The sequence below is a fragment of the Mauremys reevesii genome, linkage group 3 (assembly GCF_016161935.1).
Source record: "Mauremys reevesii isolate NIE-2019 linkage group 3, ASM1616193v1, whole genome shotgun sequence".
In the NCBI taxonomy this organism is placed as follows: domain Eukaryota; kingdom Metazoa; phylum Chordata; order Testudines; family Geoemydidae; genus Mauremys; species Mauremys reevesii.
Window position 1 is genome coordinate 163,971,142 of NC_052625.1, and position 27,168 is coordinate 163,998,309.

The 27,168-nt window shown below is 41.5% G+C and overlaps 1 long non-coding RNA gene across 1 annotated transcript in view; it reads left to right on the forward strand.

The window, feature by feature from the left end:
* Positions 1-4,439: 4,439 nt before the first annotated feature.
* The window catches only part of LOC120401964, a 37,938-nt gene continuing 15,209 nt past the window's right edge, over positions 4,440-27,168 (forward strand). The window contains exons 1-2 of the long non-coding RNA XR_005596882.1: positions 4,440-4,487; positions 19,115-19,142. This is a non-coding gene — a long non-coding RNA (uncharacterized LOC120401964). The remainder of the gene's footprint in view (positions 4,488-19,114; positions 19,143-27,168) is intronic.

Here is a 27,168-nt window from a genome sequence, read left to right on the forward strand (position 1 = left end):
TGATAAAAAGGAGAGAACGGAGACAGGTGCTCTTCTGGCATTTGTCCCTAGAAGACTCCCACAAGTAGAAGTAAAGGTGAATTTTTGAAAGAGAATGGGAGGGAGGATTGGCTTGGAATAAAAGTGCATGCTTAAAGGTGGAGGCCTTCATAGTCAGATAGTTTGATTACAAGTTCAGCTGTTTAATCAAACTCCAAGCCACAACGGGTACCACCCTCACTAGTATTTGCATGTATTTTTGTTACATTAGGTCAAGTAACCACTTATATGTTGGCATTTACACATTTTTCCTTTTATTCTGTTCTATCCCAGCAGCAGGGAAATTGTTTAACTGGTAAAGAATTATAGCTTGCAATAACAGGTGTTAAATATTCCATAATTCTACATCACATATGCAAAGGAAAAGCTAAACCAGAGATTTATTGTTACCTTTGGATACGCAGCAAACATTCTGCAAAACCAAAATTTCTCCCTGGGTCTTAGAGTTAGTTCCATATCACGCTCTTACTGATCTTACTGATGTCTGCCCAACCTCACCTAAAACGACTGCAGGACATGTGCATTTCTCCCTCCTAGTCCCTAACTTTTTTCACATGGTTCCAGCTACAGGCTCTGCCCTGCAGTCTTCACCCAGGATTCTTACCAATATTTCATTGACTTAATTGGGAGTTTTGACTCACCCAAAACTCCCAATATATAGGAATACAACCTTGGACTGTAATCTCTTTTTAGAGCAGAGACCTTGTCTATAGGTTTATAATCTTATCAATATTGAAAACTAACTTTAAAACTAAGCATGTGTTTCCAAGAGAACTAAGAAAAAATATCTATATTCAAGCGTTTTCAGTTTCGTGTAGCAGGACTTCTAACCAGTTGTGACATTTCACTGTAAGTGCAAAAAAAATCCTAAACAGATTCTAAAAGACCTCATCCTCTTACAGCAAGAGGTGTGGTTTATTTGTAAGGGTGTAGCCTAAGGTCCAGTGTGCTTTAACAGCAGCTGTGGGAACTACAACGACAAACTGTGACACATTGAGAGAACTTCCTGGTTCCTGCCAGGGTGTACCCCTGCCCCCGCAGCAGGAGGTCTCAGCACTGACTCAGCTGGGAGCACATAGCAGGCAAGCAGAGAGGAGGCTGCTGGACTGTAATCCTGCTCTATGTTATTTACAGAATAAAGTCTTTTTCCTGGTGGTTTGTCTGAGTGGGTCTGATCTGAGGTGAACACAAACTGACACACAACACAGAGCACACAAAGGAGCCTCAGGTCCAATTTCCCAAAAGTTGTGTAAAAGTTGCAAGGGAGGCTTCCCCCATCTTGAACAACCTCATATTGGGCCACTGAATGGGGAAAGGGGTAGGTACAAGATTAAAACTGAATCTGAGAACCACAACATTTATGCAAGAACAGTTTTAATATAAAGCATATTTTTAAGTAAAGGTAGGCATTTATAAAAAACACATTTCCTTTTATATAGGAAAGCTACTTGAAGTGGCCATTGAACAATATTGATGTCAGAGCCATGAAGCTTCTGTAGCCACAACTCACATGCTTTCATTGTTTTGAAATCACACATTGACCCAGTAGTGAAAAGTTGGCCCATTAGGCCAACTGACAAACTGTTGAGTCAGGAGAAAATCCCTAAGTAAATGTTTGTCTCAAGCAATTTAAATGGCATCAAATCCATAACAAAGTGTCCATGCACACTATTTAAACAACTCTTAACCAGCAGACTGCCCAATTTTAGCTTACATTACTATTAATGTGGAGTACTATACACAACTGAGGCCCTCCACAAGATGGAGAAAAGGACGTAGGGGTTACAGTGGACAAGAAGCTGGATGTGAGTCAACAGTGTGTCCTTGTTGCCAAGAAGGCTAATGGCATTTGGAGCTGTACAAGTAGGAGCATTGCCAGTAGATAGAGAGCTGTGATCATTCCCCCCCTATTCAGCATTGGTGAGGCCTCATCTGGAGTACTGTGTCCAGTTTTGGGCCCCACACTACAAGAAGGATGTGGAAAAATGGGAAAGAGTCCAGCAGAGGGCAACAAAAAAGATTAGGGGGCTGTAGCACATGATTTATGAGGAGAGGATGAGGGAACTGAGATTATTTAGTCTGCAGAAGAGAAGAATGAGGGGGGATTTGATAGCTGCTTTCAACTACTTGAAAGGAGGTTCTGAAGAGGATGGATCTAGACTGTTCTCAATGGTAGCAGATGACAGAACAAGGAGTAATGGTCTCAAGTTGCAGTGGGGAGATTTAGGTTGGATATTAGGAAAAACTTTTTCACTAGGAGAGTGGTGAAGAACTGGAATGGGTTACCTAAGGAGGTGGTGGAATCTCCTTCCTTAGACTTTTTAAGGTCAGGCTTGACAAAGCCCTGGCTGGGATGATTTAGTTGGGGATTGGTCCTGCTTTGAGCAGGGGGTTGGACTAGATGTCTTCCTGAGGTCCCTTCCAACTCTGATATTCTATGAAGGGAGTTTTATGCACTAAAAGCAAGAGAGACCAAGAATAAGAAATGCTGGAATAAAAATAGTCAAAAAACAGTACAAGCAGAATCCAGAGAAATGCCTTCAGATAGTCACACCAGTGTAACATTACACTAACATTAAATATTGTCAAACAAAAGAGTTATGGACAATTAAGTTTTATTGTCAGACAACCATGTCTGATGTCTTAGCTGCCTACGAACAGATGATCAGGAAAAAAATCCCAGCCTAAAATTATTTTTAATCCAAATTTCAACTGTTTCCATATTGAACACAGTCTTTAAGTGGTTGATTTTTATTTACATTATCTTGACTTCCCCACCTCAGCTACTGTAGACCAGATAGCTTACAGTAGAACATGACAGGAAACATGGGAGACTGTATCAGGGATGATGTCAAGAAGTGCCACAATATCAAAGTGAAACCAGAGCCAGTCACATAAAATATTACACTGTATTTTTCAAGCTGAAAACATATACAAACTAAGATGATTGCTTTCACTTTAATGTAGTAACATGACTTTTAGGCATAGAAATTGCTAATTCAGTTAGAAACTGTAATAAAGACAAACATTGGGTTGACTGGACATTTAGCCACAAGGCAGGGACAGAAGTACCCAACCAGTGCAAGAACCGGGAGACATTTTGCATCATGCAAGATGAGTGTTCAAGTATCCAGCAAGAATATGTCTGGCATACCTCCCCTTAAGAGTGTATTCTCCCCTCTACTCAGCCAGCTCCATCCTTGCCCCATTTGGGCCTCAGATAGCTCTACCAGGGCCCACCCCCTGCCCTCAGTTGAAGGGACTGCAATTGTACTTAACCTGTGACCAGGGGGTTAAGGCTCCTCATGCACCTGGGCAAACACTAGTCACCCCTTGCACTTTTGCTCACGAACACCAGGAAATTAATGTTGCAATTTTTTCTTATTGCAATAGCTTTACAGCATGAATGTAGCACAATGAACATCATAGCGTAGCAAAGGGACATGAGGAGAAATCTATAGCCAATAGCATTAAGGACAATAAGGAGCGTTTAACTGTATTAGGAACAAAAAATCCTGAAAAGGGTATTGATCCATTACTAGATGAAATGGTAGAATTATCAATAATGCAGAAAAGGCAGAAGTGTTCAATAAATATTTCTGTTCTATATTTGAGGAAAAAACAGATAATACTATTTCCATCCCACTAGTATCTCTGGAGGATGGTAAATATAAGCTACTTAAGTTAGACTTTTTACATAAGCAAAGAATTTAAAAAGAGTTGGTGGAGGAGCAGCTGAACTGTTAATGTTGATTTTTAATAAGTCTTGGAGCCCTGGGGAAGTTCCAGAAGACTGGAAAAAGCTGATGTGCCAGCTTTTAAAATGAGCATTCTCAATGACCAGATAATTATGACATCGCTCCCAGGCAAGGTAATGAAGCAGCTGATACAGAATTCAATTAATAAAGAATTAGGACAGGGGACTATTTGATTTGCATTAACTACATGAGTTTATAGAAAACTAGATCCTATCAAACTTGATTTTTTTAATGAGAGTACAAGTTTGGTTGACAAAGGTAATAGTGTTGATGTGAGACACTTAAACTTTAAGGTGTTTAACTTGGTACATGACATTTTGATTAAAAAACCCTAGAATATAAAATTAATATGAGACACAAGGTGGGTGAAAAAACTTCTTGGACCAACTTCTGTTGGTGGAAGAGAGGGTTTTGTGCTGCATTTTTACAGAAATTCTTCTTCATGGGGACTTTAGCAGGATGATCACCCCACTTCGGACCTGGAAGGGTAAGAGGCATTAAGAATGGCTGGGGAAGCTGAGTGGGTAGCTGACCACAGCTGTGGCTGGTTTAATGAGGGCCCAGCTGGCCCTTATAAGAGGGTTGTGGGCCAGAAGCCAAAAAACAGTCTCTCTCTGGCTGTTGAGAGGGATCTGCCTGGCTGCTGGGAGCTGAGGCGAGTACCTAGACTGGAGCAGGACTGGGGAAAAGGTGAGAGGAGCTGGGGAGCTCCAACCTGGAAAAACCCCAGGCTGCAGACCTTGGTAAAGGCCAGGAAAGGTACTGAGGTTGCAGAGGTGCAGCCCAGGGCAGGCAAAGGCAGCAGGTCCAAACCCTCCTTGCCGATGAGTGGCAATTATACTGCAGTCCGTCCCAATGAGCGGGGGCTAGATGGTGACTGGCAGTAGCCAAAGACTGAGGCAAGGTGGGGCTGGGGGTTCCCCAGGGAGGGGAGACCTAGCGAGACTGTGGGGTACTGCAGGGGGCAGAACTTCCTGAGAAGGGGCACTGGGGTCTGGGAGGGACACAGGGGCCAGTGGCAAGATGAGACACTGGCCTACAGAGGGCACTCTGGAGGCTGGCGAGCTAATTCCCTGGATGACCAGCAGGAGGCGCTGTGCCGGTGAGTCATCGCCCTGCCACAGGGACCCATGAAGAGACTGGGGAGCCATCCTAGTATGCACAGCTGTTCCCATGGTTTGGGCAAAATGTTGTTGAATGTAAAGTTGTTATAGGTGAGGATGAAATGTAGGTCTTTAGCAATTGTGCTTGGGATGGATATCTGGATGTTGTCCATTGTCTGGTAGATATTTGAAGCAGTCAGTGATTCTGTCATTGTGGGGGATGTTGGTATATACGAAGGTGACATCCATGGTGGTAAGGATGATGATCTGGAGGGAGGTTGTTTAACTTCTCCAGAAACTCTGCAACATTTGTTATGCCCTGGAGGAAACTGGCCTTTTGATTGGTGAGTGGTTTCAGAATGGTTTCTGAGATTCCAGATATCTCTTCAGTAAGAGTGCCATGGCCAGATATGATGAGTCTGCCTGGGTTCCCTTGTTTGTGTATCTTGAGAAACATGTAGAAGGTCCTTTGGGTGGGTTCATGGGGAGGGATGAGGTGGTAGAGTATCTTGGTGTTTGGGAAGGATTTGATATCCTGAAATTCCCGTGTGAACTGTGGTGGAGGATCTTCTTGGAGTTCTTTATAGTAGGCAATGTCAGTGTTGTTGGTTGCAGATGGCTTTGTTGATGTAGTCAACACTGTTGAGGACTACAATGGTGCCTCCTTTACCTGATGGTTTGATCACTACCTGGTAAGTAGATTTCAGGGACTGTATTGGTATCCTCTCTGGTGGAGAGATTATGGTGGGCTTAATTTTTTTTCCCCCCTGAAGCAATCAATGTAATGATCAAGTGTATGGTTTTGTCTGCTGGGGAGTGTCAAGTCAGACAATCCTTTTTTTCTTATTACTATTGGTGGGAACATGGTAGCTGTGGGTGTTGTTGTCTTTGTTGTAAAAATTCGTTGAGGAGGAGTTGGCAAAAGCATTCTTCTAGTTCTCCGCATGTTAATATGGTATTCTGTGGTGAGGTAGAAGTTCAGTCCCTTGGAGAGTACAGATAATTCAGCTCCAGCTGGGGGTAGTGTTTATAGGTTGATGATATTGGGGTGCTGTGTAGCATCCATGTGGTGTCATGGTTTCTCCTGGAGTTGGTATTCCATGAGTTGTGCAGTTGGTTGCATTTTTTAGGGGGGAGGAGGGGAGTATTGGATGACTGTCAAGGGTTTTTATATAGTAGTTTCCTGAATGATCTGCAGGTAGGTATCCTAGTATTTTCCTTCCAGCATGTGACGACTTCTTGTTTGAGATGGTCCCTTCTGAAGCATGTGAAGTGAAGTAAATGGTTCCTCGTTTTTTTTCTGAAGTCCTTCTCCATAACTTTTCAGTGTATTTAGAGTTGTACATAGTCGTCAGAGGGTTAGAGATGGTCTCTCCTTGGGGGATGATATTTTCCTTCTTGCATTTACTCACAAAGTAGGTGTTGCTGTTATGTTTGGTTTCCTTCATGTTGTGGCGTTTCCATTTCAGAAGGCAAAATCTGAAATCTTTTGTTGATTGCAAGGTTGTAGCCATATTGGTCCTAGGATATGAGACAGATGAGGTGGGTGAGATCATAGCTTTTATTGGATTAACTTCTACTGGAGAGAGACAGACAGACAAGCTTTTGAGCTACACGGAGCTGTTCTTTAGGTCTGGGTGTTCTCTGTTTGCTGTACTAGCTCAGCACAGATAGCGGACTCAGCAGAACTCGATCAAACTGCCCCAAAAGACCACAGACTCAGTTCAGAGGCAAAGGCACTCTGCCAGGTTTATTGTCAATGAAGCATGGTCCTAGCATCCCATATGTGCTATATGTACACTAACACATGTATGGTTGTTACAATGGACTCAGCTCAGTGAGCAGTGGGACGTTTTAGTCCCTCCTGTGACCCTTTTTTACACAGCTACAAACAAATTACATACTGTCCCTCTGAGGTGGCCAGTTACCACCCTTTACCTTGTACATGTTTGTTTGATCATATCTCTATCCATCATCCTGACCTTAACTTTAAGAGGGGTTGGTGTGTCCTTGTCATCTCTGGAGAATGTTTACATCATAACCATGTATCAAGGTGCTCTGGTACTACCCTTTTGAAATGTGTTTACCTGAATACTTAGTGCAAGGGCGCCAATTGAGGCGGGGTGCTGCCAACACCCTCCCCGCCCAGTTAGATACAGGAAGTGTGCTCCCAGGCGGAGCTCTTAACACATTCCACATTAGTTCTGCACAGAACTAATGTGGAATGTGAGTTCTGCAGAGAGGTGCTTCTCCCATCTTGGGCCCCTGGGGCAGGGAGTCAGTGTTTTGTTTACAAACAGAGGCAGGGTGATTAATACAAGAAAGGGCTAGTAATTAAATTAAGGATCTGGAAGTCATTAGATGAACCTGTAAAACAGGAATCCCTCGGAGGAAGGAGGGGCTGTTGAAGAGAGAATGAAGAGGACTCAGAAGAAATGAAACTAAGCCCTCTGAGCCACCATGCAGGAATAATATTGTCTTTCCACAGTCTATATTTGTGCTATACTCAGGCCTGCTGACAGCCACTGACCCCCAGGGCCGTGCCTAGGGGGCTGCAGGGCCTGGGACAAAAGTGGTGAATCTGTCACTTCTGGGACTGACTGTGCTGGCCAACTGCACCGGCCTGTGCGCCCCCACCCCCAAGCTCGGGGCCCAGAGCAGTCACCACCCCACGCATCCTAGGAGCCCTGTATCCTGCCAGAGCCATTTAAAAGGGCCCAGGGCCCTGGGCAATTGCCCCCTTTGTCACACCCCACCTCCTGCCCCATCAGCAGGCCTGGCTGTACTATTTCCAGCTGCTCTTAACTGACCTTGAAAATTAAGTCCAAGAGCAATTGCCAACTTCTTTGAGGAAAAAATGGGGAAGCCTGCTCTAGAAGATTGCTTCCCCTCTGTTTTCATAAGTTCCCTAAATTACGTGAGAGTACTGTCAAATTATATTGAAAATAAATCGTAAGCCATAATGTCTTGGATGCTCAAAGGTGACAACATGGTCCTTGAGAAACAATGGAAGGGGAGGGAGATGGGAAAACTTACAGTATTTTCTTAAGTGAATCAAACCCCTAACTTTCTGCATCAAGAATGGACATGTTTTGTACTGATGGACATATATTGCTGTATGCAGTGCTTTGGTAGCCATGTCAGGCCCCAGATATTGGAGACAGTGTGTTAGGTAATACCTTTTATTTGACCAACTTCTACTGGGGGGAGAGAGACAAGCTTTTGAGTTCCACAGAGCTCTTCTTCAGGTCTGGGAAAGATACTGAAAGCCTCACAACTAAATACAAGATTGAATTTAGCATAAGTAGTTTGCACCTATTCCCACTGTTCAAGGTGAAGTGGCCCATTAACATAGCTGTAGTCATAGGACAAGAAGAGGGGTTAGTGGGTTACAGATTGTTGTAAGAAACAAAAGTCCAGTTTCTTTATTAATACCATGATTTTTTTAAGTGTCTAGCAAAGTTATGAATAAGCTAACAGGCTCATAATTTGTAAGCGTTTAAAAACCTGATAGATCACATATAGAATGATCACTTTGTGGGGACAAAAAAAGGGGGTTCAGCCCCAGGTGATAGGGTGTTTTTGTCCTTTATCATTTTCCTGTGAGTTCATTCGAGAGTGCAGTGATTAGTTTCACCCACAGTTATTATTGGCTATTTAGTGCCCTTAAGGAGGTACACCACATAGCATGTGTAGGATCTGTGGGTCTTGAAAGGTTTGTTGTGGGAGGTGTTGATTGTAGCAGTGCAGAGATGTCTGTGGGTATTGCATCTGTTCTGGCAGGTCTGGTGCTGCTCTGGTATCCTGCTCTTATGGAGCCAAATCTCTTTCACTGTTGCAGTACTAGTGAAGTCAGTTCAGTCCAGAATTTAGTGACTATTTAGAGGGAGATGTAGCTAATGTTTTTGCTGAACTGTCTTCGGCTGAAGGTCTTCAAGTTTGACAGAATACTGAAGAATCCTCCATTACAATGCATTGGCTTGGTCTTCAGAAAGTTAAAAAAAACTGTAGGATTTTGAGCCTCTTAGCCTGTACTTATTGTAATTTTGCAACAAGATAAAAATTCCTCTATTCAAACAAACATTAAGAGCTTAGAAAGGTCAGTTAATCCAGTTAGATTCAAGGCACATTGGTAGATCTGTCAAAAATGGATTCTGATCAGAGCACAAATAGCAGCTTAATGTCAGTGAAAGTAATTTGCAGTAGAGAGCAAAAGAGGTGGCTAAAATACTTTCCCCAAAGCAATGAGTGCATGTTAGTTTGTAAAGTGGCACGTGAAGGAGCCTAAGACTAGGGAGACCTGGGTTCCTTCCTTAGCAATAGGCTTCTTGTGTGACCTTGGACAAGTCACTTGAACTCAATAGGAGTTAGGTCCTTTGAGGACCTAGACCTTAGTTTTCCTGTGCCTCCGTTTCCCCCTTTGTAAAATGAGAATATTTGTACTTCCCTACCACAGATGGATATTGTGAGGCTAGGTATGTGAATGATTGTGAGATGCTCAAATTCTGTGGCTGAACTCATAGTAGGAAACAAAGTTACTGGTACTGTTATATAGGGGGAATCATTATGTAGTGAGCCTCAACAGAAGCATCTTGCTATAGCACTTGGAGCCATGCAGGCAAGCCAGCAACACCCATCAGTACTTAAACTTGTTGCTCAGAACTGTAAAGGATTTGTCATTACTTGAGAAGTCTCCAGTATCCTTTCTTACGTTATAATAGTAAGTTGGCAACAGTTACTACCTGGTGTCAGAACCAAACGAAGTACAAAAAGTTGGGAAAAAATGTCAAGTTTGCCTGGGTGCCAATACAGGAGGTGGCATATAAATAAAATAATTGCTTACAGGGGCATCTGTGCTGAAGTATTTCAATGTCAAAGAACCAGGAACTGTGTCTTTGGATACAAGCTTCCCTGGAATACAGGGCATATTGCTGCAAACCAGGGCTCCTAGCTCTGTTGTGTAGCTCTAGCAACATAAATATGTCCAAGTAAATAAGAAATGCTGGCAATAATATTTGTCTGGACTCAATTTCATCAGTTTATCTGCAGGGGGGAAGTAGCAGTGGAAATGGACCACAAGCCTTAAAGACATTTTTTAGAAAAATCTTTGTACAGCGCTTCACCCTGGACTCAAAGATGGTTGCTAAAACTCCATAAATATGAGCTGGATGTTGGATATAAACTATGGAAATACTTAGCAATTGTTGATTCAGAACATACATGTTGCATGGTAAAGGAGCAAGTTCAGAGAAAGTGGATGCTGCACGATATCTCATGTCATCTTATTTGCCTAATTCAGAACAGAAATTGAAGGAATTTCAAGCAGCTACTGCAAATGTTGTTATCCTACAAATCTTAAGGCAAGAGACCTGAAGTACCAGAGGATATTTGTGCTTATTGGTCAGAGAGGAACTAAGTGTGCAAGGTAGACTTGTCTCCAAAGTGACAATTAAAAGACTAGCCAGGATTGGTTTCAGAGTTGTAACAGTGTTAGTCTGTATCAGCAAAAAAAGTGAGGAGTACTTGTGGCACCTTAGAGACTGACAAATTTATTTGGGCACAACCTTTCATGGGCTAAAACCCACTTCATCAGAAGCATGGAGTGGAAAATACAGTAGACAGGTATATGGACAAACATTCCAGTTCTGCGGTTTATCTGAGTCTGAAGTTTTTTTTGTTGAAGAATTGCCACTGTTAATTCAGTTACAGGCTCTCTATCAAGCATTCTTAAAAATAAAATACCCACCTGATGAAGTGAAGAAACAGATTGACAGAGCCAGAAGAGTACCCAGAAGTCACTTTCTTTGTTCAGTCTGTCCTGTAGTAACAGAACGTCACTAGCCATCACCTTCAGCCCCCAACTAAAACCTCTCCAGCACATCATCAAGTATCTACAACCTATCCTGAAGGACAATCCCTCACTCTCAGACCTCAGGAGACAGGCCAGTCCTCACTTACAGACAGCCCCCCAACCTGAAGCATACTCACCAGCAACTACACACCACACCAAACACACTAACCCAGGCACCTATCCCTGCAACAAACTCCATTGCCAACTCTGTCCATATCTATTCAAGGGACACCATCATAGGACCTAACCACATCAGCCACACCATCAGGGGCTCAATCACCTGCACATCTACCAATGTGATATGTAATGCTCCTCTGCCATGTACATTGGCCAAACCGGACAGTCTCTATGCAAAAGAATAAATGGACACAAATCAGACGTTAAGAATTAAAACATTCAAAGACCAGTCAGAGAACACATCAATCTCCCTGGAAACTCAACAGGACTTAAAAGTGGCAAATCTTCACCTTAAAAACTTCAAAAACAGACTCCAATGAGAAACTGCAGAACTGGAATTAATCTGCAAACTGGACAGCATCCAATTAGGCCTGAATAAAAACTGGGAGTGGATAGGTCACTACAGAAACTAATTTCCCCATACTGTTACTCACCTTGTCAACTGTTTGTAATGGGCCACCCTGATTACATTGCTCTCATTACCACTACAAAGGTGATGCATCCGACGAAGTGGATATTCACCCACGAAAGCTCATGCTCCAATACACCTGTTAGTCTATAAGGTGCCACAGGACTCTTTGCTGCTTTTCCTCCCATGGTATTCTATTGTTAATAGCCCACTTCCACTTGAATTGAATTGTCTCATTAGCACTGACCCCCACCCCCATACTTGGTTAGGAAACTCCCATCTTTGTGTGTGTATACACACACACACACACACACACACACACCAGTCTACTGTATTTTCCACTCCATGCATCTGAGGAAGTGGGTTTTAGCCCACAAAAGCTTATGCCCAAATACCTTTTGTTAATCTCTAAAGGTGCCACAAGTACTCCTCATTGTTTTGGCAAGGATTTGTGACCAAAGCATGAAGGGGCATATGAATGTTTAGCATACCTGGCACGTAAATACCTTGCAATGCCAGCAACAAAAGTACCATGCAAACACTTGTTCTCACTTTCAGGTGACATTGTAAACAAGAAGCAGGCAGCATTATCTCCAATAAATGTAAACAAACTTGTTCAGCCAATCACTCAGATACGAAGTAGGACTGAGTGGACTTGCAGACTCTAACGTTTTAAATAACTGCATTCAAAAACAAAATGTATTGTGCATAATTCTACATTTGTAAGTTGTACTGTAGTCAATCTTTGTCATGAAAGTGCTTGTATTAGCATTTCAGTTCACTTTTTTACAGTGCAAATATTAATCAAATATAAAGTGAGCACTGTACACTTTGTATTCTGTGTTTGATATAAATACATTTGAAATCTTAGAAAACCTAAATATTTAAATAAATGGTATTCTATTGTTTAACAGCACAATGAATCATGCAATTGTGATTTTCACACAATTATAATTAATTGTAATTGCCCAACAGCCCTATTCTCTTTTATTCTTTAAAATTTCATTTAAGGATTACAGTGCTGTTATTTTAGTTTGACTGGTCTGTGTATTGCCTAAAGAATTAAATTTAAGCATAAGAGAAATAAAATTGAGGAGGGAGTTCTAAATGCCTAACCTGTCCTGGCTGGAGTAATCATCATTATTACTTTTATTATCATATTGTGCTTGGTTACTCTGTTTAAATTGGTACAATTAATAGTATCCTTTTAGAATTTAAATTTAGCTTGTACTCACCTTAGCAGTGCCAGTTTTTAAAAAGGACCTAAAACACAACTTTAGACATTGTGCAAATGAAGGTAACTTGTTTTAAAATTGTACTTTAGTTCTATCTAAAACCAACTTAAAATTCATACAAAAATAATAAATGCAGTTCCAAGTATGATACTAACAGCCAGGAAGGAGTTAAATGTTAGTGAGTCATGATCAAGATCATGATTATAAACATAAATGCCAAAAATAATTAGAAAAATTAATTCCCATTCTGAAGAGACTAACATACAACTAAGGTTTATTAAATGTTTTTAGTGAAGTGAAAAACAAATTTACTAAAATAGAGTAGATAATTGTAGTAACTGAATGTTGGTTAGAGAAAGTAAGATTTTTTTCTTTATCGCTACAAAAGAGTGTACAAAGTATCAAACTTGTGTTTCTGATACCTTAAATCTTGGGATTGGGATTATAGGAAGATATTCCCAATCCCATCTCCTGATTGCAGGGATGAAAGATAGATAAATTACTTACTGGTCCGGGGGCCCAGCTCTGGGCCCCGGAAGGGGCAGGGCTGAGGGTCAGCTTTCCCCAGCCAGCCTTTCCACGCTACCTGGCCTGTGCTGCCCAGGGCTCCGGTGGTTATTTAAAGGGCCTGAAATCACCAGGCCACAGGGCAGCTGCCCCTTTTTGCATGCCACCCCCATCGGCAGCAGGGGGGAAGAGCAGTGGCAAAAGGGGCGGTGATGTTAAAGTCCCCCCACGTCTGACCAAAATCTGAAATGGCATCCCTGGTGAGCTAGGAGTGCTGCAGGATGGCCATGGACTCTGACCAGCTGCAGTCCCCATGTGACAGCACTAAACCGGCTTTAAGCCATGGCCCAAGTGCCAGGCACCACGAGCCACAGCAGCACAGTAGTAAGGGTGGTAATACACTGGCAGTGGTGTTGCCTTCAAGAGCTGGGCGCCTGGCCAGCGGTCACTGCTATCAGGCCATGCAACCAGTGTTTAATTTGTGCCCGGGCTGAGTTCTGACAACTCTTCAATAGAAATTAAGCACTGGGGGAAGGCAGCATGACCTGGAGGTGATGGAGGGGTGGGGAGCACCAAAAATGTTTGCCCAAGGCACCGTTTTCCCTAAGGCCAGCCCTGACTGCGCTAGTGCTTGGGGTATACTACAAACCACCAGGACCAGACTTGGATATGGATAGAGACCTCTACCATGTTGTTAAATAAAATAAATACTGAGAATTGTGAAATTATGGGAAAGTAACTTCCCAGATACAGATTGAAGGACAAGCACTACTAACAACAGTAGGGCCCAGATTTTCCTGAATGTGATGGTTCACAGATTTCTTCACCAAATCTCTGAATGAAGAGGTGATGCCATTTTGGATTTGGTATTGAGGAGTAGTGAGGACCTCAGAAGAGCTGGTTGTAGGGGACAATCTTGGTTCAAGCGATCATGAGCTAATGCAGTTTAAACTAAATGTCAGGATAAACAAAAATAGATAGCCCTTTTGAAATCAAGGACCCAAGTTGCCTAACTAAAAAATTAAAGGAATTAGTTAAGGAAGTGGACTGGAGCAAAGAACTTAGGGATCTGAATGTGGAGGAGACTTGGAATTACTTTAAGTCAAAGTTGCAGAAACTACCTGAAGCCTGCATCCTAAGCAGGGGGGAAGAAATCATAGGGATGGGTTGCAGACCAAGCTGGATGAGCAAGCACCTCAAATAGGTAATTGAGAGAGACTACAAGGAATGGAAGATGGGATGGATCAGCCAGGAACGCTACCTCTTGGCGGTCAGAAAGCGTAGTGATAAAAGCCAAGCAGAGTTGGACCTTGAAAAGGGAATGAAAACCAATAGTAAAAAAGGTTCTATAGCTATATAAATAAAAAGAAAACAAGGGAAGAAGAAGTGGGACTGCTAAACTCTGAGGATGGGATGGAGTTTAAAAATCTAGGCATGGCCCAAACACCTAAACAACTACTTTACCTCAGTTTTTAATAAGGCTAAGGAAGAGCTTAGGGGTAGTGGCAGGGTGGCTAATGGAACAAAGATATGGAGGTAGAAATTTACCATATGTGAGGTGGAAGCCAAATTCAAAACAGCTTAATGGGATGGACGTTCCCCTCGAGTGTTATCTGGACTGGTGATCTGCTAGGTCACTCCAATCCTTGACTCTGGGAGCCAGCCTTACTCTGCTCTGCTTGTGAGAACCCCCACTCCTGGGCTGTTCACATGCAGCCTCTAGCATGTAAGCTGCTCCCAGCTATGTGAGTGAGCACTTTTGGCCAGCCGCTGCTTGGACTGTGCAAAAGAATGACACTAGCCAATATCCTGTCCCAGACACAACCCTAGGAACCTCTGTCTTGCAGTGTCCAGTTACTCCCACTGAACACTGCAAGCTTATGAGTTTGTCAATGTAACAAAGAAATTGATATGTACCAGATTTATTATCCCAAGGGGAGTCTGACATGCTTCAACCCAAACACACTGCTTCAGGTAGAACAAATTTATTAACTACAAAAGATAGATTTTAAGTGATTATAAGTCAAAGCACGAAGTCAGATTTAGTCAAATGAAATAAAAGCAAAATGCATCCTAAGCTGATCTTAACACTTTCAGTGCCCTTATAAACTTAGATGCTTCTCACCACAAGCTAGCTGGTTGCCCTTCAGCCAGGCTCTCCCCTTTGATCAGTGCTTCAGTCGGTTGGCAGTGATGTCTGTACATGGAGATGGATGAGAGAGGAAGAGCATGGCAAACATCTCTCCCTTTTATCATGTCCTTTCTTTATTCTTGGCTTTGCCCCCCTTCAGAATCAGGTGAGCATTACCTCATCATAGTCCCAAACTGACCGAGGGAAGGGGGGCGTGACTCACTTGAGTCCAACAGATCCTTTGTTGCTGCCTAGGTCAGTGTCTTTTGTTCCTGTGAGGCTGGGCTGGGCTTGTTCCATACATGCCCTGATGAGGTGTGAACTGCCCCTCTGCTCCTGGAGAGTTTTGCCTGGGCTTGTTTTAAGCCATGAGGACACATTTTTACCCTCATAACTATATACACATGAAATTACAACCTATAACATTACTATAAATACAGTGTATCATGAGCCTTCCAAAGACACCCGACATGACAAACTTTGCATTGGATAACACACAATCATTTTAGAAGGATGAACATGGGGGTGCAGGGTGTTCCCCCTAGGCAGAGAGCGTCACAGGGACTAAATCAGGGGACCCAGATAATCTCCATTCAAGATTATTAAAGGAACTGGCACATGAAATTGCAATAGCAATAGCAAGGATTTTTAATGAATCTGTAAACTTGGGGCTCATACCCTATGACTGGAGAATTGTTAATATAGTTCCTATTTTTAAGAAAAGGGGGAAAATGATCTGGGAAACTGTAGGCCTTAGTCTTAGTCTTAGTCTGACCTCAATTGAATGAAAGGTTTGAAACAAATTTTGAAAGAGAAAGTAATTAAGGACATAGAGCTTGTTGGAAAGCTTCAAGGACTAGATAGAACAAAGGCCTATGTCAGCGCATTGCTTATCAGTTTTGTTTGGCTCCCCAAGTGTATGCAGCTGTGTTCCCATGTAAGTCTCCAAGGTATTTAGTACAAAGGGTCAATAGATGTATCCTGTCTCCCCCTTATCGTGATAAATGTATCCTCAACAGCTGTACCCTTCAGAATGATATATGTATCCTGTGTACCCAATTATCCCTTAACAGATACATGTACAGGTTCTACAGGTCAACCAAATGACGTAGACGAACGTAGGCTAAGTTGTTTGTTACTGGTTATAAAAAAGGGCCGCTTGACCATAAAGGGTGTCTCTCTTCTGGCACTAGCTGATCAGAGCACCCGCTCAGCTGACCGATCAATAAAGGGAATGGTACTCGTCTTCCTGTCTCCATGCCTCCTTGGTGTAATTAGGTAAGCTCCGGGGGGAAACGAGCCCTTTTGGCTAACAAGCTGAACAGTAATAGGGAAAAAATACAACATGGTTTTACAAAAGGTAGGTCATGCTAGATCAACCGGATCACCTTCTTTGAAAAGATAACTGATATTTTAGATAAAGGAAATGCAGTAGATCTAATCTACCTGGATTTCAGTAAGGAATCTGATACAGTTCCACAAAGGAAATTAGAGAAGATGGTCCAATGACAGAATTGGAAGATGGATAAGGAACTGGTTAAAGGAGAGACTATGATGGGTCATACTGAAAGGTGAATGGTCAGGTTGGGGGAAGGTTACTAGTGGAGTTTGTCCAGGATCGGTCTTGGGACCAATTTTATTTAATATTTTTATTACTGATCTTGGCACAAAAAGCAGGAGTGCACAAAATACAATTTGCAGATGACAAAATTGGAAAGTATTGCCAATAGGGAGGAGGACCAGAATATCATACAAATAGATCTAGATAACCTTGTAACTGGGGTAATAGAAATGGGATAAAATTTAATAATGCAAAGTGCAAGCTCATGCATTTAGGGACTAACAACAAGAATTTTTGCTATAGGCTGCAAATCTATCACTTGGAAGTGACAGAAGGAAAAAGACCTGGGTGTACTGGTTGATCACAGGAACAATATGAGCTGCCAATGTGATGAGGCTGTGAAAAAGGCTAATGCATTCCAAAGATGCACCGGGAGAGGTATTTCCAGTAGAGACAGGGAAGTGACGTAACATTATACAAGTCACTCATCTGGACTACTGTGTGCAGTTCTGGTCTCCATCTTTAAGAAAGATGAATTCAAACTGGAACAGGTACAGAGAAGGGCTAGGATGATCAGAAGAATGGAAAACCTTCCTTATGAGAGGTGACTCAAAATCGTGGCTTGTTTAGCCTAACCAAAAGAAGGCTGAGGGGATGATAGGCTTGCTCTCTATAAATACATCAGAGGGAGAAGAGTTAAGTTAAGCACCAACATGGACACAAGAACAAATGCATCATAAGTTTAGGCTTGAAATTAGACATAGGTTTCTAATCAGAGAAGTGAAGTTCTGGAACAGCCTCTAAGGGGAACAGTGAGGGCAAAAAAACCCACCTAACTGGCTTCAAGACTGAGCTTGACAAGTTTATGGAGGAGATGGTATGAGGAGACTGTCTAAAATGGCATGTAGCAAATATCTCCAACAGCTGGTGAGGGACACTGGATGGGGAGGGCTCTAAGTTACTACAGAGAATTCTCTCCCAGGTGTCTGGCTGGTGGGTCTTGCCAATATGCTCAGGGATTCCCAACCCCAAATATGGCAAAGAATTTCCACCCGGGTCAGATTGGCAGAGACCCTAGAAGAGTTTAGTCTTCCTCTGCAGCATGAGGCAAGGGTCACTTGCTGGTTTGAACTAGAGTAAATAGTGGATTCTTTGTAAACTGAAGTTTTTAAAATCATGATTTAAGGACTTCAATAACTCAGCCAGAGGTTATGGGTCTATTACAGGAGTGGGTGGGTGAGGTTCTGTGGCCTGCAGTGTGAAGGAGGTCAGATTAAATGATCACCGTGTCCCTTCTAACCTTACAGTCTACAAGTCTGAGATCTCAGCAATAAGTCAAGGGTTTACTGTTACCTAAATAGTCTCAAATTTCTGATATTATACCACGAAGTTGGCAGCAGCTATTACAACGGTGATGGGAACAAATATGTACCTAACATTACAGATTCAGTTGCTACAGGCAAAAAGGTCAGTTGTGCCCCCACACAAAAAAACACAACCCCCCCACAAAATATTTAATAGGTCAATATGCTCCACTTTCTCCTCCCCCAATTTTGCAGGATAATCACATTATGCTAACAAATTTTTCCACACTCCTCCACCCCTGAATTTTTCTGAAATGATGCCCCTCCCTTACATACTTAAATAGATAGAAATATTTGTTTCAAAGATGTTTCCAGTATGACTCTGCAGTTATTTCTACATTTTGATAAACAGATTTGTTATGATCCTATTGACTGTTCAAAACCTTTATTCCAAATAAGATGAAATGTTCTCAGTAGCAAATAAATCTTACTGTGAGCTTCTGATCAATATAAGACATCCACTTGTTTAATATGCATTCACGTAGGACTGAAACCTTTATCCCAAACAATGGGACATGTCCTCAATAGAACATTATAGATTAGAATCTTGAAATGTTTATTTGTAGTTTGATTATTCAGTATACATGACCCACATGCTTAATATGTATTCAAATATTCAGATTGAAAGTCTAGTTGCTAATTGATTGTTTGGAACACTGGATGTAGACATTCTAATTAATTTGAAATTTTGGAAACAGTCATATGTAATGTGTGTGTTTCTTTGGATCAAAACAACCTTTACATTTTGGATCACATTCAAGACAGTTCTAGGATATGGAAGACATTTTTATCTATGACCTTTCATTGTAAAAATACAGACAGAGCTAGAATCTCTATAAGAGATATTAAAAACAAACCACAATCACCACCAAAAAACTCAACAAAACCAGGGACATCAAGAAAATATATGAGTCGAACACTACCCGTTTGTTTTTGTTTGAGCTGTTTAAACCAATTTAATCTCTCTTCTGTTTTCCAGATCATAGACAGTATAGCAGCAAGCCAGAGTGAGTATTATGTGTACAGTTACATATATTTAACTGTATGCTGTAATTCACTTTCTATAAAGGCAAAAAAACTAGTGCTTTCTGTGCTAATGAAAAATAAGCAAAAGCTATTTTATAGAAATATTAAACAGTAATCAATTGGTCTTCAGTAAGAGTGTGTATGTTAGCTTATGCAGAGGACTGAAGCTTTAAAAAGCATCTGAGTGGAGTACAAAATTAAATTGGATAACCTTTCGGTTAGACATGAATTGATCCTGTAGGTTTACATCTACTTGAACAAGTGAAGAAAATTGCCTACTGCAAAACTAATTTAAAAGAACAGATTGGTATCAAATAGTCACTGTACAATATGAGTGGCTGTCATTTTCCAGCTAAAGGACAAAGCAGTTAGTATGGAAAGGAGGATACATAGTCATACCTTGCAGACAAGACACACAGGCAGTTAAATGATGTGCCCCCTTCACACGCACAGGGTAGGAATGGAGGACTTCATTAAGAATGGACAAGCCTAGAGCAGACTTGATGTCAGCCTAGTTCAGAACCTTTATAACTCTCTCTCCTAGAGTTTCTCTTGTGCCTATTGCTATACAATCTAAGCACTTCTAAGGTGAGGTCAGTGTGTACCAAGGACCCTGCCGTATCCTCCCTCCATCTCTACTAAATACTCCCTACCTCCTGTAGCTCTCCACTAGAACTCTGCTCCCTGCTGTCTTCCTCCCATGATTAGCCACCAAGCATTCTTTGTTATTTCTATTTAGTATTTGTATTGAGGTAGCCTAAGTGCCCCAATCATCGATCAGGGCTTCACTATGTGTTTGTACAGGCCGAAGCACAACAAAAATGATGGTCCATGCCCCAAAGACTTTACAATCTATATATAAAAAACATGCAACAATAGATGGATACAGCTGGCAGTACAGATCAGCATGAAAAGCCATGGTCACAGCACACCAACTACCTCAGTATTGTCCAATATTTGGAGCCATGACAGAAGAGAGTTTTAAAAAGGAATATGAAGGACAGAGATGAGTAGGGTGAAATCCTCTAAAGCATGAGGGGCACCAAAGGAGAAAGCACAAAGGTGCTTTTTTGAAGTAGCTTAACCTCTGGCTCAATTCTGTTTAATTTTGAAGATTCTGTTAGAACATCCAGCAGCTCTGACAACTTCTTTGCTACTAGGTTATTTCATAGCTGCTGCCTCACTCAGTTATTGCTTGCCATGCATTCTGCAGTGCTCTTTACCTGAAAACCACATAGTGTGTCAAATTTAAAATTGGAAGAGCATCCAGGAACCAGGATAGTGGATACCAGAAATGATCTATTGATCTCATCACTTTGGAAGATAATGCCTTAGATGGATAGGTTGCCTTTTGATCAGTAATCGATTTATTCATGGTTAGTAGAAATTGACAGCTGTTCTCCTATAGCAGTGAAGTGGTCTATATTACCATTGGTTAGGTGTCTTCTTTTAATTTGTTAGATGAATTAGATGCTTTGAAAACTAAAACTCAAACATGAATCAAGCACAAAGTACCTGGGCACAGTGACTTACCCACCACCATTTGAGAAGGTGATCTGCGCTACATAGTCTTGGAGTACTAGTTAAAATGATGGAGCTACAAAAACTAAAGATTTTAATTTAAAGACAGGTACATTTTGAAGAGGCCTGCCTTCCTGCAAACACGCCAATCCTTTTTAAATTCAATTGGTTAAGGCCTGACTTTTAAACAGTTTGTCACTGTTGGTGCACATCTTGCTTTTCTGTACTTATATTGGAAAGACATTTCCTAGTGTACTCTCACAGTGCTTCCCCCCCACCACCATCCCTAGTTAGTTCACACAACTAAGCATGGAATCAAAGTGCAGACCATTTAATTTACATTACAATTTTGTGCTTTTCTGTATAGTTGGAGCAAGCTGTTCATTCTTATATGCAAAGGGCTCTCCTTCTTCAAATCCCTCCTTAATCCACATGCCTTGTCAAGTCTTCCAAATCTGATGTTTCTCACCATCTTCCAAGTGTAGGTTTTCCTCCCCATGAATCAGACAGTGAATTATGTTATTTTTCCCAAGGATTTTCCAGTCCACAGCATTGTTCAGAGTTCTGCTGAAGCCAATAGGACTGTCCATACACAAGGTTAACGGTGATGAATCCCTGTGCAGGATTGATGTCTAAGTCAGACAGAGATGAAACATGCAAGACAGTACAGGTCAGAAGCATTTTGAAAACAATTACTGTGGACATCAGCTTTGGAAAGCTAGATTAAAAAAGTGAGTTTAGGGATCCGAAGAAGAAGAGGGAGGACAGGTGATGGACAAGCAGAAGGCTTCTCCAAGTGCAGGGAGTAGCATGAAATGAATGTGAAGCAGAGTATGGGAAAGCAAAGAGCTCGGTGAGGTGAGGGAGCTGGGAGCAGGGATGGGGAGAAAGTACAAGAAAATGAGAGCAGAGATACAGGTCCAACCTGAGGAGTGTTAAAAAGAAAAAAAATGGACATGACAAGCTTTGAACCAGAGGTGCTATGAAGAGACAGGAAGCCAATGAAGGAGTTTGAAGAGAGTGGGGGAATAAAAAGAAAGTTGAATGCCACTAACACTGTTTGTATTACAGCCGTGCCTAGAAACACCAACGATGTTGAGACCCCATTGTGCAAGGTGCTGTGCAGATATTTAGGCTACATCTACACTTGGAGCTAGGGGTGTGATTTCCAGCTTACATAGACATACTTGTGCTAGCTCTCATTGAGCTAGAGACCTAGAAATAGTAGTGTAGCCATGGTAGCACAGGCAGTGGCAAGCAGCAGCATGTGCTAGTTGCCCCAAGTACAAACTTGCCAGGCCCTCATGCATATTTGCTTGGGCCGACTAGCCCATGCCACCATGGCCATGCTACTATTTCTAGTGCTCTTCCTCAGTGAGAGCTAATGCTAGCATGACTGTGCAAGCTTGGAGTCACAGCCCTGGCTCCATGTGCAGACATAGCCTTAGTAAGGAACAGCCCATGCTGCAAAGAGTTTGCAATTTTAATGCAAGACAGAGTAATGTTAACCAATTTGATTGGAACGTGTGAAGATATTCATTAGATTTACATCAGTGACAGATTTTTTTAAAACAGCTTCGGAGGACACTATGTTTAGTTCTTGTGCAGCTGGACTAAAGCTAGTCCAGCTTCATTGGTTCGCTCTCATGATTGGATTGTTTCTAATCTGTAGGATTTTATACATTTCTAAGGTTCCCACTTGCATGCATGTTCCCTTTCAGTTTTCTTTGGATTGATTATGATGTTACATTCTCTTTAGCAAGGCCACACTTATGCTGCTGCACAACTGATTCTAATCAAAAGAATTTCTTTATATGCACGCATGGAGTGCTTCTTAAAATTTAGTTCTTGTTTTCCTCCACTGAATATCACTGCTCTGTCTATAGTATAATTAGATTATCAATTGTGAATAGAAAGTACTCTTAAAGGGTAGGTGATAACTGCAGCATGTTGATCACTGTTCTACACTCCATTTATGTTTTGTCCTAACTTTTGCCATTTTATTCCCCAGCTAATAGCTTGGAGGCATTGTTCTTAAAGTTTCCAGAAAAGAATTTTTTTATAACACAGAAAACAAAACTAATTTCACACCAATTTCAATTTCCAGCCCCAATTTAAACTATCTGACTGCTGGAGTGAAGCTTCTGTTGGCCTCCTGGGCTGTGCAGCTGCAGATGATATACTGTTTTTGGAAAGGTTACTTGTCCCTTGGTAGTCATTGCATGCTGCTGACTAAATAGCTGCCTGTTCTGTCTCTTTCCTAGGGATAGAATTAGACTCTGAAGAGTCTAATCTGCTCATGAGGATCATGTCAATCAAATTAATGGCAATAACATTGTGGATATATAAATAGCCATAAAAATAACAGTACTCGTCTAATACTGATTTTTTGCTTTTAATCAAAATGTCTCACCTTCCATATCTTGCAGTTTTCCAGATGCAGTGGTGGTTAGTCTGATTTTTAGGTCATCTTAATAATAAATAAAATAATAATAATAATTTGATACTAGTCCTCCACAATACACACTTTTTTCCATTTGTTCTAGTTCTGCATCTCAGATTTGAGCTTTATGGCAACTGAAAGTTGCCATAATTTGTCTTTTCTATGCTGAACTTCAATCTGAATTTGCTGCTTTCCTGGTCTACCCAAGAAGCAACAGACTACAGGTACAGACTAACACAGCTACCCCTCTGATACTGGTCTACCTTGTCAGTTATTCTCTGTAAATCCTCAGTCGTCAATGCTATGAGGTCAATGTCACCTGCAAATCTAATATTATACACTGTCCTACCACATAACCTGACTCCTCCCATTCCATCTCAGTGCTACAACCGTTATGCGTCCACCACCAAGTTGAACAAGTCTGGTGATAGTTGTCTCATACACTGTCTGCAAGCTGCCATGCCAATACTGCTGTCTGGGTCAGCATGCTAGAGTATGAGGAAAGCCAATGAAAAAAGATTTTGACTGCAGAAATGAACTGGCTGAGGGGAAATGCTGAGAGTTTCAAGATTGCAGAAAGTAAAAGATGTAGAGATAAGAAAACAGCCAGGGAAAGACATAACAGTTAAAGAAGATTCAAGAAAGATGACTGCAATGGTTTGTACTTTTGTCAAGAATGGACCTGGAAAGGATACCATACATGGTAATACATACCAAAGTGCAAGGAATGAGAAAGATAGAAAGACTGAGAATGTGTTGGATGGACATAGTGAAGAATGACATAGAACTAAAAGGTTTAAAAAGATGAATGAAGCTGTGGAGCTGCTACAAGATGGAAAGTTACTTCATGTGGCCCCATCTTTGCTGTTGAGTTGATGAAGAGGAACCAAAGAAGAATACTTAGTTCTTACAATGTGTTTCAACTGTATATTTCAAAGCTAGAGCTACTCAAAAGAGTTTAAATGAAAAAGAAGTTTCACTGAAAATTTTCCAGTTCATTGAAATCAAAACTCTTTGTGGATACATATTGATTTAGATCAAGTTACAATGGAAGCCAGGCAGGGTTTTGGTGAAAATCTGCCTGGTTTCTTGCCAGGCTTCTGTGGACCAAGGCCTCTAGAAGCCCTGGGAATCCTGGATCCCAATCTCATGGTTCCTCAGCAGCTCAAGCGCCATGGCAGTCCACCAGGCAGACTGCCCAGAGGGGTCCTATTCTGTTTTGCAGAAACCTGAAATTTTTGCTTTTCATTCTAAATTGGAATGAAACGAATTTTGAAATGCTGAAACTCTGCACAAAACAGGTTACAGTTCTTCACCTACCTCTACTCAAAGCACTTTACAAAGGAGGACAACATCTTTAAAATGGAGAAATTGACACACAGAGAAGTGAAGTTACTCACCCAAGGTCACCCAGCAGGCAAGTGACTATTACACAAGTCTTCTGAATCCCAGTTCACTCTCTATCCATTAGACCACACTGCCTACCAGTGTAGCAGCCTGTGCATTGGAAAAGAACTGTCATGTTCTTCTGACCATTTAGAAAACAGCACTTAGGAGTGATTGTTTCTATTTGGGAATTCAGAAGTAGCTAGGAGCCAATAAATGCAAAAGCTTAACAATAGATTATAATAAACCCATACCTGAAGAAGAGCTCTGTGTGAGCGCAAAAGCTCATCTCTCTCACCAATAGAAATTGGTTCCATAAAATATATATTACCTCACCCACCTTGTGTTTCCAATATCCTGGGACCAACATGTTTACAGCAGATAATATACCCCATATTCAAAGGTGCCTCCACTATTATGTGATATGGTATATCTACACTAGCAACTGCATACATGTCCATGCGTGGGTTTGTGCCATAGCCCCGTTGTCCACCTGAAACCCCTAAAGCACATCTCAAGGTGTGTAGAGGGCAAGCAAACTAGCATACCTGAAGTGCACGCATTAGCTGTGGCATTGCCCCATACCACTGCCAGTTTGCAGTGTGAAGGACAGTCAGGTGCAGGTACCAGGTCCTGAGTTTCAGTAGTCCTTCACCCTCATTCCCAAAATGCACTGAACTCTTTTCTTCCCTGACCCTTACACAAACTAGCATCCCTCCCACCCAGGCTTTATGGAGAGCTCTCCATAAACACCCTAACTCATTCAAATTCCTCCTTACAACTCATTGACTGTGATGCACATAAAAACCTGACAGTGGTCAGGCAGCTGGTGTGTTGAGAACACTGCCTATCATGTTGATCAATATTCTCATTAATTCCTTGTACTCCCCATTGGTCTGTCTGTATCCATCTATTCTCTCGTCTTATACTCATTGTAAGTTTTGGGGCAGGGACTATCTTTTTGTTTTGCATATGTGCAGTGCCTAGCGTAGTGAGGTCCTGGGCCATGATTGGGGCTACTATACACTACGGTTATACAAATAATAAATCTTCTATGGCTGGATGACAAGAGGAGAGCACAGAAGAGCTCCAGCAAAGGCTGTTGGTTTAAAACTTACCTGTGGGATCTATAGACCAATATATAAGTGCCCTCTACAGAGGGATGGACTAGAAGGTGCAAGCTCAGGTATCAGATCTCAAGATCCCCATGGGGCAAGATTATTCTAGTGCTCCTCTATTAGACTGCCCCAAGCAGGTGCATATCTTATTGCAACTGATTAAACCACTACACTCTTGTCACTCTTATTTTCTTAGTGGCACTAGTAAGTAATCCTGTCTCTATCTGAGCTTATAAGTGTTAATTGAGAGCCCACTGTATAGGTTCTAAAAGACTTGACAGAGTGTCTACAGTGTTTGGCTTCAAGATTATTGTATATCATGCTGCTGAGGAGATGAAGTAGTTATAGCATACTACAACAAAATGACCAACAGTCCACATGGATTTAAGGGTTTTTGTTGCTCTGGAAGCACATTTTGTCTAAATGCCATAGGCAGTTTTTCCTACCATTGGCCTCCCCTGTCCCAACCCAACAGCATCATGAGAAGAGGAGAGTCTGCTCTGTGGCCTATATTTTCTATATGAGCCAACTTTGTATTTACAGTAGCTGTAATTTTGGATGCCTCTGAAAAATCATCCCCCTGGAAGGTGCCTCCAGTTGGCCATCTAAAAAGATAGGCCAGAATGTCAGAACTGGTCTGTATGGGGGGCAATTTTCAAAAGCACATTGGATATCAGTGGGAGCTGGATGTACAATTCACCTCAGTACCTTTGAAAATCTGCTCCCCAAAGTTTATTCTTAAAAACTGGGCTTTAAGGTTGCAGCAGAGTTTCTGTTTAACTATAGTGTAACTAGGCACTACTCCCTAATATAAGCCATAGAAACCTAGCAGAGAGAGATTTCAAGGGCTAAGCAGCATATAATCAACTAACATGTTCAAGATCAGGAAATGTACTATGGTGACAGAGGAAAAGAGCACCTGCAATTTACAGTATCAGCTGAAGTGTCCTTTTACCAGGATGGCCTTTTAAAAGGATATATAAACTATCCTCTATCATGCTAGATATTTTTAAAAGAACTGATTTAAATTAAATCATTCCCATTTTTATATTGTTACCATAGTCATTCTGAGTCATGTTATTAAACTTAATTGTTACATGGTTTTCTTATTCTGATACTAATATGCAATGTTATTCACTCAACTGTCAATTCAGGAGGGAGGGGAATAAAACTTAAAGTAGTTTTGACTGTTGTTCATTAAAAAAGTGGAATTAAGATTAGCTATCCTATGCACACCTTCTACCAAAATCAACCCTGACATGTGGAAATGCTGCAGAGTGCATTTTTTCTGAATAAACACTATTCTATGTAATAACTACTAAACAATTACACTGAAGATGCTGCAAGGGTATCCAACACTTATTCATTTTTTCTTCTGATAACATATTGTTACTCCCTTTTGACCCAAGTGGCTAGTCAAAGTTCAGTACTCTGGGGATGTTCCATCTGGGAGTAGAAACTGATGGAAGCCGGAATTTTATTGGTGCAAACTTGTTTATTTATACAGGAATGTACAAAGTTTGGCTCCTCCTAAAGCAG